Source organism: Kogia breviceps, chromosome 7 (genome assembly GCF_026419965.1).
Source record: "Kogia breviceps isolate mKogBre1 chromosome 7, mKogBre1 haplotype 1, whole genome shotgun sequence".
NCBI lineage: Eukaryota > Metazoa > Chordata > Mammalia > Artiodactyla > Physeteridae > Kogia > Kogia breviceps.
Genome location: NC_081316.1, coordinates 117,167,000 through 117,182,427, shown reverse-complemented (window position 1 = coordinate 117,182,427; position 15,428 = coordinate 117,167,000). Strand labels below are relative to the sequence as shown.

The following is a 15,428-nucleotide window of genomic DNA, read 5'->3' as shown; positions in this document are numbered from 1 at the left end:
CTAGGGAAAAGAAGGAAAATATCTAAATTTGCATCGTCCCTTTTCCTGTCACCATTGACCCCACCCCCCTTGTCCTTCCCTTTAGCTCTCTCTCAAGACCCCTTCAAGTAAAAAGTGGCCTGGGCAGAGAGGATGCCACATGGAGCCCTTGTGTAAATGAGGAAAAGGCGCCCGCTGGGAGGACTCAGGCCGTTGGGACACAGGCAGGGCAAACAGGATTTCAGCCCCTACCGTGCCCTCAGCTGGTCGTCTTCGTGTGGTGCACACTCGACACGGTGGCCGTGGACACCGCTGACCACTTTTCCCTGACTGCCGGCTTTTAGTGAGTGGGAGGCCGGGCTTACCTAAGCATAAACAGTCACGCACACCGGCACGTTGCTGACGACCAGGAAAGCCAGATCTGTCCGTGCTGTGAACCAGCTTTACTGAGACGGATTGTATGTTCCTGCAACCCTTCGTCTCCTTCCATTTCTCACTCTCCCCCAAATAATCAAGGCCAGGCGAGTCCCCATTAACCACCCACGCCAGTCCAGCTGTGCCATACCTAGAGCCTGCATCATTACCAGGCACAGAGTTTGCCCTGGAGTTCAGCTGGCAGCAGGGCTGCTGATGTGCAAAGCAGAATGGAATCCAGCTTGGCTCTTCCTCGCTGTGTGGGCTCAGCGAGGCTCACAGAATACATACTTGTTTGTGTCTGGAAACTCAACAGCTGCAGCTCGGGGACTCAGAAAACAGATCTGCACAGAGAGACCCTGCCATCCTTTCCCCCAGGCTACCACGACCACCCTTGTAGCCCAGAGAAGGGAAGGTTGCATTTCCTCTGCTGAGAGCTTGCACTTTCCTGCTAGAATTCCCCGCGGAAGCGGTCGTGGTGCCTCCTCGTGAAAGCCCACAAGGCCCTGACTCGGCGGGTAACTTGGTCATTCCTCTGGATCCTCCGAGCTCCCGCCAGAAATATTTCAAAGGTGGTACATTAGCATCGAAGTCCATTTCCAACCTCTGTCTGCGAGACAAGTGGATCCTTGTCTGGGGTTTATTCTCTGCCCTTTATCCTCCTGTAGCTGACCAGAGGGCTTTGTGAATTTACAAAAGCATGTTCCCCGGCCCGCTTTAGTAAACCACCCTTCTCTCCCAGGGGTGATGGGAACGTCTTCCCACCAGCTCCACACTGTGCTCTCTGATGATGTCCACCAGGTTTTAGATCCTTCGTGTTTGGGCATTTTAGCCAGTGGACCCTCTTACTGAGGATTTTTCCTCCTTCCTAGCATCCAAATATTAGTTCTTCTTGCTTTCCGCTGCAGCCCTCTTCATTTTTACCAAGCCTTCCTACCACCACCAAAACAAACAAGTAAACAAACAAAAAAGGACAGGAACAAGAGGAAAGTTCTTAAGAACATGTTATCTTCTGCTTTGTTGTGATAGCTCTGTGTGGTCCAGACAAACAGAGTGGCTTTGTCACAGCTTCACTCTCAGGCCTGTGAAGTGAGGTGGTACCTCTGCTGTGCGCCAGGCCTTCGCACACGGCCTGAGTCCCCCAGAGTCCGAGTCTCCGCTGGTCGCGGGGAAAGAGGCCCCCGAGCCCACAGCGATCTCGGCTCTGTATGCCGTGCCGCAGATCTCTACGCCCCTCCGGGAAGCAGCGGCACGGCCATGGCTGTTGGGGAATTAGGAATGGTTTGTCCGTAGGAGTGACCAGAAACATGGAATTTACCAAAGAGAATCAGGGGTAGTGCTACCCTTGGATTTCCAGGCTTCTCCTGCCATAGTCGCGTCACTTCCTCTCACCTCTAGGGTGAGTTGAAGCTAGGTGACTAAGTACACGGCCAAAGTCAAACACGAGATGGAGTGAGCGCGACGAAGACTGTGAAGACAGCATTTTAGGCAAGGCTAAATCACCGTCTCGACACCTGTCCTCCTCTACCCAGGCTCTGCTCCGTGCGGAGCGGAGAGATGTGTATCCCCAGCGGCGCCCTCCTCCCCTAATTCCACCGTCAATTTGACACTCAGCCAGCCCAGGGGCCTGAGCAGGCACTGCCCGTGAGTCCAAGGAGGGGAGAGAGGCAGTAGCACGCATGCCCGGGAGGCACGCAAACCGGGGTTCACTGCCTGTGGTGGCCTTGGCTGCAGGACGGCGTGTCTTTCTGAGAAAGGTCCCTCCTGGCATGGCACCTTTCCCCGTGGTCCTCCGCTGAGCTTGTAGCTTCGAGAAAGCTGCCCACGGAATGTGAGAGAGAAAGAAGGCACCAACCTAAGCTGATGTTTTTGCTGGTTCAATCTAGGTAATCCCTAGAGACGTACTGTGCTCGGATCGACCTTACATTCAAAACAGTTCCAAACAAAACGAAATAACTCGCAAAGGGAACTGGAAGTTGGAGCGCTGAGTGAGCAGGGTGGTTGGGTTGCGAGCCCCTGCTGCCCCTGCCTCACGGGCACCACGTCAGCCCCTCCCAGGCACCTGTCTCTGCTTTTCAGGTCAACACTTCTTCCCAACAACCCAGCCAGGCTTATCAGAACAGGTGCGCCCGTTACAGCTCTGTTCCTGCTTCTTCACACCTTCTCTGATACTCCACTGGGGAGGTAGTGGGCCTTCCCGGCTACTGTCACCTTCCCGGTAGTGTCAGCCAACCCACACCCCCCCAAAACAAGACCCTGCTCAAGTACTAGGAAGAGAAAGATGAGACCCAGTGCAAAAGTAGAGCCTGAGCTGAGATGCTAGTACTGGAAGAGAGGAACACCGGAGCCTTCAAACGCACCTGTCTCGTTTGGGACATACTTTCCCTCAGGCCTCGGGCTCAGCGACGAGAGACAGGAAAGTTCTGGCTAGTCTTCCATCCCCACGAGCTGCCCAGCCTACCCCTGGCAGACGCACAGTTGCCCCAGGAAAGGAGAGAAGAGTCTTCCCCAGCCCTCACCGTTCCTCATTCCAAACAACTTGTAAGTCCCAGGGGCACTGGAAGAGTTTGTCCTCAGCCAAACACAACTTCCTGTTTCTAAGAAAGGGAAGAAAAAAATAGTTGAAAGGGTTTTTGGACACTGGAGATGTTGAGTTTCTGTAAACGCAAATGAATCAGACACATGTGGAATAAATTTCTCCGGAAGTAAGAAAAGATGCTGTGAGTTTCTCTTGCTGGACCAGAAAGTGGAAAAAGCGTAGCTGAGATGAGAGGTGCATCCGAGGCTAAAAGGAGAGAGAAAAGCGGTGTGAATGTCGGAGCAAAGAGAGGGACCCGGTGATGACGAGGGTCACTGGGGGCCTCCGAAGACCACATCCTGAACTGGCTGATTTATTCCTCACAACTTCTCAACCTCTGAAGTCATAGATTTAAATATCCTGCCCCCCAACCACAATTTACGATCCTTCCCGACCTCTCACTGCTCCCCGTACACTTATTCTAGGGACCCCAGATCCTTGACGGCCCCCCATACACACATCCCCATCTTTATTTCTCTGCCTCTGCCTCTGTTTCTTCTTTCCCTGTGTGCTTAAAGCCTGTGTTCCAGCACCTCAAGCTCGATCTTCCAACATTCCCACCTTCCTTGCCCCGCTGAATGTCTGGGGCTCCACAGCAGAGCCCACGAAGACAGTGCCACCCTCTGCCTGAGGCTCGCCGTCATGACTCTGGCAACCAGGCTCCACACCCCCGAGCGTGTGGGACCACCGTGAAGCTGGCATCTCCAGTAGAAGCTCTGACCAGCCACCCACCCACACAGGCTTCCCTCGTCGGCTCTGTTGCTGCTTCTCTACAAGATTATCTTCCACTTTCTCCACTCTCCTCACAAGCTCATGACCCTGCTGTGAGTGGAAGACCTCACCTCCACCTACTCAGCAGAACCCAACACTGCATCTCCCATGATACGAGGAGAGAGGGGCCACGGTCTTGCTGTTGACAGGTCAGGCTACAGACTCGAGTCTAGAGGAACATCCTGATTCTGCCTTATTTTAGAATCAAGAGGCATATTCCGCTAACTATCAAGTCCATCGGAGAGCGGAGATTCGGGACCTTATTCCATTAATCTCCCAGGTCCTCCAGGGCACAGCACGGCAGGTTCTAGGCATCCAGGACTCCCTACCCCGTCATGCTTGTCCACCCCTCTCTTCTCCACCACCCACCCAGAGTAACGCCTCTCCTTGTGCTTGCTCCCTGACATGATTTATCAGTTATTCCACTCTGTCTGGTTTCACTGCTGCAGGGAGCTTGACCTTCAGATCTCAGGGTGGAGGAAGGGAAGGTGGAAATGCCCTCATGGGGACAGAACCAAGAACAACAATGACAGCAGCCTTTCCCCCATGCTCGCCAATCTCTGGTGTGTTATGATGCTGAAAGAATGTCTCCCTCTTCTCCATCTTGTGTTATGTTACCAAAGATCCCTCCTATTTTTCTAGCCCCCGAATGTGCTAGATCTCAGAAAAGGGATGCGATGAAAACAACAAAACAAAACCCTGCCCCACAAGAGAATGAAAGTCATCATACAAGAAAGCTCAGTGTCTTACCACCAGTCCTAAGCCTTACCTGCAGCTCTATCTATTCTTTTAAAACCTATCCTCTTTTCCTTTTTCGGTTACATGTTGAGGTATTTCCGCCAGTCAGAATCAATCCCTTCTGGAAACCAGAGCCCTCCACCTTCTCAAGGTCCTCAGCCCATATAGATTCTTCCCTCTGCCTGAAATGACCTTTTTCCCCTTTTCCTACTACCCTGACTTCAACAAATTCCTACTTATTCATCAATTCCCAGATTCAAGGTCACTTAGTCAAAGAAGCCCTCCCTCGGGCTAGGTGCAACACCCACTCAGCCTTGTGCACTTTGCTTTTCAAACACTCAGCTGGACCACAGACTCCATGAGGTCTGGACCACACCCTGTGCTCACTGCATCACTCACATCTGGCCTAGAGCCTGTCATGCAGCAGGCACTTAGTACATGAGAAAACAAGTGATCAAGTTTTTTTTTTCCTGTCTTACAAACAACATGTTTACGCCTCCCCACATCCCTCTCTGTCCCTTCCACCCTCCTCAGCCCCTAACAAGCCGGCTCTCCCCACACTGCCCACAGGACTGCTGGCCAAGGCCGTCAGTGACCTTGCTGAGTCCGCGGACATCCCTCTCTCCGACTGCCTGAGTCCTCGCCTCCTTCGTGGTCCCTGTCCCCTGCTCACGCCTAGCTTGCGCAGATCCTCAGGGTCCGACTCACTCTTCCTGGGGGGGGGTGGGGGAGTGGGGAGGGGGACTCTCGTACGGCCACGTGGTTACAGTTTTTCCTACATGCTGATCACTCCCAAATTTAAATCCTGAGACTCTCAGGGGTCCCCAAGGCCACCCCATCATTCTGAGATTCGCTAGGACTCCCGAGACTCAGAGCGAGTTGTGCTCATGGCTGAGGTTTATTAGAGACACGGTGAGGATACTGGCCGAATCATAAGGGACAGAGACACGGGCGGGTCCAGAGGAATCCGTGTGAGGCTTCCGTGCTCTCCGCCTCCCACGGGGGCTGCACGGAGCTTGCTCTTCCCGAGCAATGAGAATGCAGCCACACGCGTGTGAGGTTTCGGCCCAGGGACTCCCAGGAGAGACTCAGGGCTCGGGGCTGTATCCGGGGGCTGCTCGTGTGGACGCCCTCCGCCTGGCACACGCCAACGTGCCAGACTCCCGGAAGGAAAGCCGGCGTCCAGCATAAACCGCAGGGTCTGCGCAGACAGTCTAGGCGCGGAAAACCAGCCTTGTCAGTTCACTGGTGACGGGGACACCCTGAGAGCCGAGGTCCCAGACACCAGCCAAGGGCCAGCCGTGCCATCAGGCGTCTCTAAGGACGGCGGCCTCGGGCCGGCTGTGTTCCCTCCTCTCCGCGCAGGCTGGCTCTGTCTCCTGAACCACGGGCCCAAGCCGAGGTCCCAGACACCAGCCAAGGGCCAGCCGTGCCATCAGGCGGCTCTAAGGACGGCGGCCTCGGGCCGGCTGTGTTCCCTCCTCTCCGTGCAGGCTGGCTCTGTCTCCTGAACCACGGGCCCATGTGCTTCCAGCTCCCCGCCAGACTCAGTGGCCTCAAGCTCACCCTCTTGCAGCTGTTGTGCCTGTTCCCCTCCCCGCCACCCATCCTATGCACTGGCCTCCACGTGAACCACTTCTCTCTAGTCCGCCAGCTGCTCAGGACCCAACCAGGGACGGAACAGACAGCACGTCCCACCCCTCCCATCTGATTCTCACATTATTCAGAGTTCTCTCTTAAAACTGAACATTGGATCATTTCACTTCTCCACTTAAACCCTTTAATGGCTCCCCGATGCACTGTGAGCACGTGAATGTAACCCTCTCGGCAAGACCTGCCAGTCCCCGAGCGACCTGCCCCCAGGAGCTCCCAGTCTGATTTCACGTCCCTCCCTGCTCTGGCGACACTGTCTTGTGAGTTTCTCTCCAAGCCCGGGGGCCTCACACGCACCGTCCGGAGCCTGTGATGCCCTTTCCTCAGCTCACGCCAGGCTCCGTCCACTCACCCTTCACGTTCAGAGTTGGAGGTCGCGTCCTCAGAAGTCCTCCCCTGTCTTCCATAGTCTAAATGAGGCCCTGTTACTCTCTCCCGTAACAGTAACTGCGTATGTCCGCGAGGAGCGTTCATTTCATGCCTCCCTCTCCCCACCACTCGACTGCAAGCTCCATGCGGGCGAGGATTCTGTGTTCGCCCTGGATTTCCAGAGCCAACAGGCGCAGGGCTGTGTGCGTCTCCATCAGGTGGGCTGCCATAACACAGCACCGGAGACTAGGGGCTTAACTAACAGGAAACTGATTCTCCCTGTTCTGGAGGTTGCAAGTCCGAGACCAGGGTGCAGTCACGGTCAGTTCCTGGTGAGAACCCGCCTCCTGGCTGGCCGGCAGTCCCCTTCCTCCGTGTCCACCTACGACCTTTCCTCGGTGCATGCTCACGAGGAGAGAACCTCCTTCCAGTTCCTCTGTAATTCCCACCGCCTATAGGACAATTCCTGAGTCCCTCAGCACAGCTTCTGAGCCTGCGGTGACCCGGTTCTCCTCTCGGTCCGCTGCCTCTCTCGGCAGCACCCCTGCAGAACTCCCTCTTCTGCAGGAGCACGTTTAGTGCCCTGGCTGCCCCCACCCCCCTGCCTCTACGGGGTGGCTCTCTCCACCGCGGCAGCACACCTTGCGCGCAGCCCCTTCGCAGCCCGGATCCCTGCAGCCGGGGGTGGTGCCGCCGCCGATGCCCGGTGAGCGGAGGCAGCAAAACTGCCCAAAACTGTGCTCTGAGGAGGTGAGGAGCTGCCGGAGAGGAGAGCAAACACATGCCGGGGGAGGAAAGAGCCGCGCACGTGAGCTGGGGCGGGAGGCCGAGACCCGCTCGGTGCGCGCACTCAGCTCGCTGGGCGCAGTCACTCAGTCCCTGGCTGCCCGCCGGTGGAGGAGAGGCGGCCCACCGCGCCCCGCTACCACGTCCTGAGGGAACCAGCGGGGCCTGCCGCATCTGTGTGCGCGTCCTTCCCGAGTCCCGTTAGCGGTTAACGGGAGAGCGTGGCACACAGTGGACGCTCCGTGCACAGACGTCCTTCTCCCCTCTCCCTGCTGCCCGTTCCCAAGCCCATCCCCCGACCTCCACATCACACGTGTGCCTCCAGCCCTGGCACCTCTCCCACCATATTTTCCTGCTCCCTGGACAGCAGGCGTTGCCCTCGCCATGCTGTACACTATCCCAGCGGATCCATGTGGACCAAGTGGTGCATAATTCCTTTTGTCTGAATAGCCTCAATCTATCTACTGATGGAGATGAAAATTGAGAATAAATTTGCTAGATCTTCAGCCTCCACTGTAGTCCAAGTTGAAAGCCGACTTGGATGTCACATACGTGGCAAAAGTGTGAGCGTGAGTATTCGAAAAGCTGTAGACTGAGAGTTAGGCGATCTGGCTTTGAGCTTTGTGTCTGTCACTTATCAACTAAGTGAACTCGGGCGAGCCACAGTCCCTCTGAGCAACAGTTCCTTCGTGGAGAAAATGTCCTACCAACCTCAGATAATTTGTGTAAGATTTAGATGAAAGAATGCTAAGTGAGAGTGCTTTGCACATTACCATGTGCTATGGAAGTGTAGGGGATTCAATACCCTAAGTCTTAGGAGAGTGGAGGCATCACCTGCCAGATCAGGATTTTGGTTACAACCAAATCCCTGGGTTGGAGGAGGCTGTAGGCAGGGGAGGAGAAAGAAAAGCATAAACTTACCTAAGTTAGAGAACACCAGAATTGGTAGCGTAAGTTCTCTGCGTGATGGCAAGTTGGCGAGAATTGGAGGGAACAAAAGAGCCACGCTGGCCATGTCTGACTCAGGGCTCTGGGGCTTCAAAGCCAGCGCCAGACTGGGCAGACGTGTAGAGGGTGGACCACCCTCCTCCCCCTCTGAGTGTGGAGACTTGGGAAATAAACACAAGATCTGAGGATCAGAATAGACACTTTATGTTTTTACAATAGCAAGAGATTGGAAACTCCCAAATGCCCGTCCATATGGGACTAGTTAAATAAATTATGGAAATTCATTCAATGATACACTATACAGCCATTTTAAAAGGTGAAAAAAACCAAAAGGATGTTGAACACTATATATAGTATGCTACCAACTGTGGGGCAATGTATGACTTATTTGCTAATGTACATTTAAAACATGTCTGCAGGGACAGGAGACACTGTAAACCCTGGTGGGATCTACAAAGGGGACTAAGAAGCTGAGGGACAGGAGTGCGGGAAGATACATATACCCCTTTGTGCCTTTTGCGTTTTGAACTGCGTGACTGTGAGACCGCCCTGTGTGTGCGTGTTAAGTGCGTGCGTGTGTGCACGTACGTGTTTGTGTGTGTGCGTACCAGTTTTACTGGACTGGATCAATGTCTTGAACCTGAAGCCAATGGACTCTCTCCTTCCTAATACTTAGGTCTCCACCCTAATTTCAGACCCCATGACCCACACATGCAGAAATCAAATCCAGACAGCAACACGCAGGACAAGAGCAACAGAACACATGCTGTCAGTCCCTGGGAAACAGCCAAGGGCTGTGGACAGCAGTGCCTTTCTCCCAGTCTCAACAGTGGGAAGAGAGGGCTTGGACGTTTCTCCAACTGGACGGCCTTTCCCTGCCGTGTCGATATAAAGGGTGGGATGACAAGCATCCTCCCTAACGGTACAAGAAAAGTCAGCGTCAAGTGGAGGAAGAGAAGATGAGCCACACATGTGGAACAATTGGGGCTGGGGAGGTGGCCGCTAAGAAGGAAGCTGATGGGAGTGTGCAGAGCTAAGTTAAAGGATTCTGAGAAAAATTAAGTGGTGTCAGCGTGTCCTGGGTCACAACTTCTGTGGGGGCCAGGGACCCAAATATTTTCTACTGCATCCATTAGTGAGACAGAAGAGTAAAGGGGACACAACTTTTGATCTGGCATAATTAGCGAGGATGATGACAAGATGGGAGCCTGATTCAGTCTGGTTCTAAGGAAGCCCCTCCCTCACTGCATTCCTGCTCCCCACACATAGAAATAGCTCTTCATTCGGTGTTCCAACGTTCTGTTTTACATTTGGTTTTGTTCAACTGCTGCGTCTGCTTAGCCAATTTCTGCTCAGAAGCTAAAGCGCCAAGAAACTACACGAGAAGAGCAGGGCCTGGGCAGGATCAGAACTGCCGGAGATTTTGCCACCAAGCCTCATACACCAAGACTGCCAGGAGAGCTTTGCAAATGGAATCAGTCTGAATGTAGCTGATGAGAAACATATGAATGAACGAAGCCAGTACAAACAGAAACCGTTGAGTTTCCCACCGCAGTAGCCTGGAGTGGCTTCCCCAAAGTTTCTACTCAGATGCGTTTGCCTTTCTGTCACAAAGAGGACCCATGCCCCATGGAAACGTCTCCAGATCCTGCTGATTAACCCTGACCTCCCAAAGCCCACGTCCCCTCGAGTCCACTCAGCGCTCAGGGTGCAGTTTGCCCAGGAGCTATCTGGTTCCTCTGTTTGGTACATTTTTATAGGGGACAGGTGGGAGGTAGAATGTGGTCACAATATGGTGCCTCCTCTTCCCTGGAATTGGAAAAGGTTACAAAACCTCACCCACTGACTAGGTGTGTCCCCATCACCCCCAAATAAAAGTCCAGGATGTCTCCCAAATGTAGTTGGGGAATTTGGGGCATTCTCCTGTAATTTCCTCAAAGAAGCATACCTGATATCAAACCATCAATGGCAACATTCATTGTAACACGTCTCAGATGAAGTTGTAATAAAGGAACATGATTATCTGCCTAGAGCTAAGAAGAAAAGGGTTAGGTAGTAATAAAACCTGAACAGAGGTTGTCTAGGAACTTCCAAGGAAGAGGGCACCCTGATTCCTACTAATACTTGCACTGGAGCCCAGCCTGCTGTGTCTACGGAGTGGAAAATTACAACACTCCCAAGAGATATTAACTCCAGACAGATGTGGTTCTGGCAGTGTCCGGTTTCCTTTTCCTGATTCCATCTTCACCATGCGGCCTTTTCCATCTTAATTGAGAGCAGTTGGCCAGCTCCAACGGCCCTAAGAGATAGCGGCCATTAGCTACCCGGACATTATGCTTTATCAATCAGGCAGTGTGTGTTTAGCCGGCATGATTTTGGGCAAATGCCACATAGGGATTTGGCATCTGCAAAGCTTTGGTTCAGACCTGGGACCGATGGTGTTTGACGGTGCTGTGATTCAATATTTAGGAATCGTCGAGCCGCCAGTCCAGAAACAAACCACTGGTCAGAGAGTTGTTCTGATTCTTAGGTTCTCTGAAGGATAACTTAGCTACATGTTACTCTGAGCATAAACATTACGCTGACCTCGATCCAGGAATTTAAACAGTGTCATTTAATGTAAACGCTAGCAAATAACTTCTTGCTGAAGTGGTCTGTTTTCGGGATGGGTTAGGGTTTCTTCTCTCCAAAAGTACTTTGGGGCACTGGATTTTAAACTCACAGTCAGATCTGCATTTCTTCTCTCATTTACATGGCGTGGCCTCCCAAGCATCAATAGCAGCTTCTAAGGTTGAGGGAGCCCCCTGCTGATGGCCTGGGTGTAACTTCACAGCACATGGCAAGGAAAACTGGGTGAAGTCTCAAGATCTCCTGAATCTGAAAACTGTAACCTGTCTCTAGACGCAGAGCAGACTTTTGCTGTGAAAATCCAGGCTCTAGCAATGTCCTTTATTTCCTCAAAGTATCCACATTCTTTCCAATTTTACTCTTCCGGGAAGTAGAACAAAGAAGGATGGTCTGTCTGTCTGTCTCTTTCTCTCCAACTGCAGTGCCCTGATCCACTCCAGGACAGGTCTGCTCTGTGTGTGTGTCCTGGAGTAAAGGAGTGGGAGCTGCCTGAGTCTATATAGAATCCCAGAATCATGGGACTGAATTTAGGAACATTTACCCTTTGTGGCGTGTCCAGATGAAGAACTCTGATGAGGCCACAGCTAGAAAGAGGAATTCTTCCCGGCAGCTGTGGCCTTGATTCTGGAGGTTAACAGCTTAACACCAGGGTGTGGTGCCCAATTCCGAAGTCTGAAAATTAATGGTGATAAGGGCGGGCCGCCTGCCAAGGCCTGCAGTGTGAATCCCGAGAGAAGCACTTTCTATTTTGGGACCTCTCTCCACCCAGCGCACGCTGTCCTGTGCTTTGATGCGTGTCCCATCTCTTCGTCTATATGCTTCTTTCTCCAACTCTTTTATTCCTAAACTTTCTTGGGTTTTCAACCCATGGACAGTGAGGACAACTTACTCCCTATCCCATCTAACTCTCCGAAAAGAATAGTCGTGAGGAATATGAGTCAAATACCTGACCCAGATGTCAGCAGGAAGAACCAAGGATACAACTTCCCCTGCCACAAGCATCAAAGGGAAAGGAGAGGAAATGGCAAACAGAGTATCAAACCTGGATGAAAGGGAACAAAAGAACAATAAGGTCCTTTTCCTAGAGACGGCTCCCCGGAAAGGAAAAAAAAAAGTGAAACCTCTTGCCCATATAATGTAGCCAACACTGCCAATAACTGCATGCAAAAGGAGCCATCTCTGGAAAATCAAAAGATCAAAAGGTCTTCGGTGCTCAGAGTTCTTCAGGGACTCCCCATTGCCCAGTAAAGTCTAAAGTCTTTAAGAGGGTATTAAAGTTTCTTTACTTCTTCTGCCACAGTCCCTACCTGACCCAACACATGTATGCAGAGCTCACTCTCACTCTAGCAGTCACACCACTTTCACCTCATGTTTTCCTGCTCCTGTCCCGTTCCTTCCTTCTCCTTTTGTCAGGGGCCTGCCCATCCTTCAAGAGTTAGCTCAAATGTCCCATCCTCTGTGAAGGCTTCTCCAGCTCTCCCAGACAGAATAAACTCCTCTCTCCCTTAGGTTCCCAAAGGATTCTTGTTTATATCCTGCCTCCAACCCCACCGTCATAATACTTATGTACGGTCCTGATAGTTCAGTCTCCTCTGCGGTTTATAAAGTAAGATCCAGCCACGCATTCATTCCTGCATCTTCCCTCGAATTCCCACCTCCACCAGGTCTCTCCATGCCCCACCATTCCCCATCCTCATTCCTCCTGTAAAGGAACAATCATAGCTTCTTCTGCATAGCAGATTCTCAATACACTGCTTGTTCCATTAAATTACATTAATAACAAAGAAGATTAGGAGATTACAGTTCACTCCAAATACAGAAGGGCAAGTGAGATATTACTTCAGACCCTAAGTAATAAGAACCCTCATTTGTCAGTTCCAAGATGGCTCATCTAGAAGCTGCTCAAGATTTTTAATTTCTCCAGGTTATGGCCCCTGCCTTCTACAACGTGACCATAGAGCACTGAGAACCATTTTTGAGCAATTGTGAATCAGGAACCACTCCCCACCCACCTTGCTCAAGACAGTTTACCGCCATCTGCTAGAAAGTTGTCATTAAAAAGCGACCCAAATATGCTATGAGCAGGGGGCAGGTGCTGACCCCGGAGTTGTGCAATGACCAGCCCTATGTGGCCTTAAACATGAGAAGTTGAACATATCTGTGGACCTAAAAAATTATTCACAACCTAAAAGTTGAGAGTTATGTTTTATTCGGCGGGAATTTTTAGGACTTCAAGCCCGGGAGGCAACATCTCAAGTAACCCTGAGAAAACTGCTCCGAAGAGGTGACGGGGGAGCCAGGCTATATATCAACAGAAGTTTTGCAACAAAGGGCAGGACGCCAGAACATCAAAAGATTATTATTTTTTTAAGTATTTATTTATTTATTTGGTTGTGCTGGGTCTTAGTTGCGGCAGGCGGGCTCCTTGGCTGTGGCATGTGAACTCTTGGTTACGGCATGCATGTGAGATCTAGTGTCTGTGAGTGAATCCCTGGCCAGGGACCGAACCCGGGCCCCCTGCATTGGGAGCACAGAGTCTTAACCAGTGCGCCACCAGGGAAGTCCCCAAAAGATTATTTTTAATGAAAGAAAACCAGATACCCCAAGTTAAGGAACTTTGCGCTTTTCTCTGTATGGGAAGATGCAAGAGTCTAGGCTCACTGAAATCATTCCTTTGATGTGCACCTCAGCTCTCTGGGGCCAGCGTCCTGTGTTTTCACATCCCGAGTCTCCTCAGGGTGCACCACGGGGAGTGGCTGCAGCCTGAAGGCTGCTAGAGGGCAGGTATTCTTTCCTTCCTGAGTTCCCTCAGGGCTCACCAGCTCACATCCATTGCAGTGGTGGCTGCAATCGGTGATGATGGTGACATACTTTCTTTACTGATATGGCAGGAAATACTCCACCTTTCATATACAATCAGTGTTTGTCCTCCACGATGATCGATGATCGTCACAGTGGTACATGGACTTTGGAGTTCAAATCCAGGTTAACTATTTTAACCTTCAGTTTCCCTACCTCTGAAATGGAGCTAATAAAATCCCTCTTCATCAGGTTGCTTTTAGGATTAAATGAGATTTTGAATATCAAGTACTTAATGATTCACAACAAATGCTCAGTAAGTGAAAGCTATTCTTGTTACAGTAATGCTTCCATAATTTAACACATTTCTGAAAGTTTTCTTTTGGAATCACCTTCAAAGCCCTCTTATAAGCCACATGTAAAAATCATGGGGGTTATTTTTTCAAATTTTTTTTATTTCTTATTTTGTGCTAAAATATTACCATATTTGAGTCTCCATTTTATTAATCAGATTTATCTAAAAATTTTATTTAGAGGTTCACAAAAGTCAAATCCACTGTTTAAAGAACAAGTGTCGCAATCACTGACTATACACTTCAGGTACTTACGGAATTCCAAAGGCATGGTTCAAAAGTCAAATGTTGTATAAAAAGCACTTACATCTTACTAAAACATCTCAGACCCATTCTCCACAATATCTAGAAAAAGGTTAGAACCACTGTTCCCAGCTTAATTCAAATCAAGTATTTACTGAATAAATATATGAAGGTTATTGAGGGGCGACAATTGTAAAAATCAGGTCTTCTGAATCCATAGACTAGAATGCCAAGAAACTCAAAACTGTGGAAGCAGCCCAGCATGGAAGCTGAGTTAAGCTGACCTTCTAGATGGCTCCAGGGCACTTCAGTGGAGGGATAGTCTCTGAGCTCCCTTCTGGACTTGAGAATAACTTTAATTATTATCTCATATTCCAATTTTTCACTGCTTAGCCAGAGAATGTCCTTGAAAGGTCACTGGATTCACTCACAGACACTGCCAAAGCTCTGATTTTTCAAGAGTGGATTATTATTCATTCAATCAACAAGCACTTCCTGGCTCCTCTTGTAGATACAGCACTTAACACCTTAGGAGTTACAAGGAAGATAGTGTATGAACCCTGACCTCATGGGGATTCCTCTCTAGAGGAGACTAGAATCTAGAATTCCAATGTGAAAAATGTCAGTTCTAATCAGTTTATAAGACTACAAAGAATCTATCATAAGTGATGTAATGACTCATTGAGTAAAGAGTAGAAACAATGCACGCTATGGAGAGAAAGACACCAGTGGGAGTGGTCATGGAGGTCTCGGAATGAAACTCAGCCTTAGAGAATAGAAATGCTTTCAATAGGCAGCGAGAAAGGGGACTATTCCAGAGGAGGGGACCATTACAACAATGGCATAGTGATATAAGTGGCCTTGGAAAACGGAAAGTGGACCAAGACTCAAACAGAGGCTAAAGTAAGGACATAGTGGTTATAGAATGGGAAAGGTAGTTTGGGACCATATTGTAAAGCATCTAAATGGCAGGAATTCATACTTAATCCTATAGAGTCTAGGACAGGACACTCCCTTGTTGTACGCTGGAGAAAGGCAGGAGATATGGAAATGCTAAGTTTTCAATGGGCCCTTTTGACATGAGCTCCAGAGTCAAAGGGCTTCACAGGCAAGTGGGTCTAAATTTTCTGCCTGGAAAAAAAAAAAATGGGGGGATTAGCTGTACATTT

General features: G+C 50.5%; 1 long non-coding RNA gene across 1 annotated transcript in view; it reads right to left on the bottom strand.

Annotated features, from left to right (window-relative positions):
- LOC136794542 (uncharacterized) overlaps positions 1 to 15,428 on the bottom strand; it is a 72,534-nt gene that overhangs the window by 2,440 nt on the left and 54,666 nt on the right. The window lies entirely within an intron of this gene.